Here is a 971-nt window from a genome sequence, read left to right as displayed (position 1 = left end):
TTTTTTTGTTGGTTAGATTTATGGATCACTTTGAATAAATTAAAACTCTAAGAATGACATTCCATATTGAACTAAAGTTCATAAATTATTTATCTCATTTTCCCTTCAAATACAGGTATCAACAGATCTCTCTAAATAATGTCAGTTTAGTCTATTAGTCTATTTTAGGAACTCTATTGTAGGACTTTTTAACCAATGTTAAATGCCAGTTGTTGTTACCAAAAGAAAAATGTCACTCTGTAGTTGGTAGCAACATGGAGCTACTTTAACTATGCATAGTAGGGGTGATCGAGTCCAGGGTGCATATGGTCTAGAGCTGGACCCTGTACCCGACCCTATTATAATCGATTCCCTATTTTTGGACCATGTACCCAACTCTGTTTGTATTGAACCCTGTACCTGACCCATCCTATTTTTCCTATCCGGTTCTAGGGTCAACCTTGTTTCCATTAGAACCTATTTTGCAATCTCCTAAAATCATATACGACTTCGAATTTTATATTAATATGCGAAAAAATAACGTAATCCTCCTAATTTGTATTGAAACATTAAGCATTTATAATAAATAAATACATGAACTTTTTGACAAAACGAAAAATTAACGATCCACGCGGCTAATTATAATAAATAAAATCATAAGGCAAAGAATTAGCAACAAACATGGGTCTAATATTAGTCTTATTCCCACAACTACTACATGAAACTACTCATTTATGCAAGTATAAATCCCCATACAAAAGAGAAATTAGGCGAGCCAATCCACGTGGTACACAAGAATTTGGCGGCGGCGACGAACACCGTCCGTCCGTCGAACGGTGCAAGAGGGAGCCGATAAGGGAGGGAAGCAAGTGAGGAAGAGGAATGACGAAGGAGAAGTGCCATGTGTGTTTGAGAGAGCCAAGAGGAAAAACGCAGTATGATTGCAGGAGTAAAAATAGAAATAAGGGGAAAAAATAGGGTTTTGGACCTAT

Source organism: Eucalyptus grandis, chromosome 6, assembly GCF_016545825.1.
Source record: "Eucalyptus grandis isolate ANBG69807.140 chromosome 6, ASM1654582v1, whole genome shotgun sequence".
In the NCBI taxonomy this organism is placed as follows: domain Eukaryota; kingdom Viridiplantae; phylum Streptophyta; class Magnoliopsida; order Myrtales; family Myrtaceae; genus Eucalyptus; species Eucalyptus grandis.
This window is presented reverse-complemented; position numbering follows the sequence as displayed.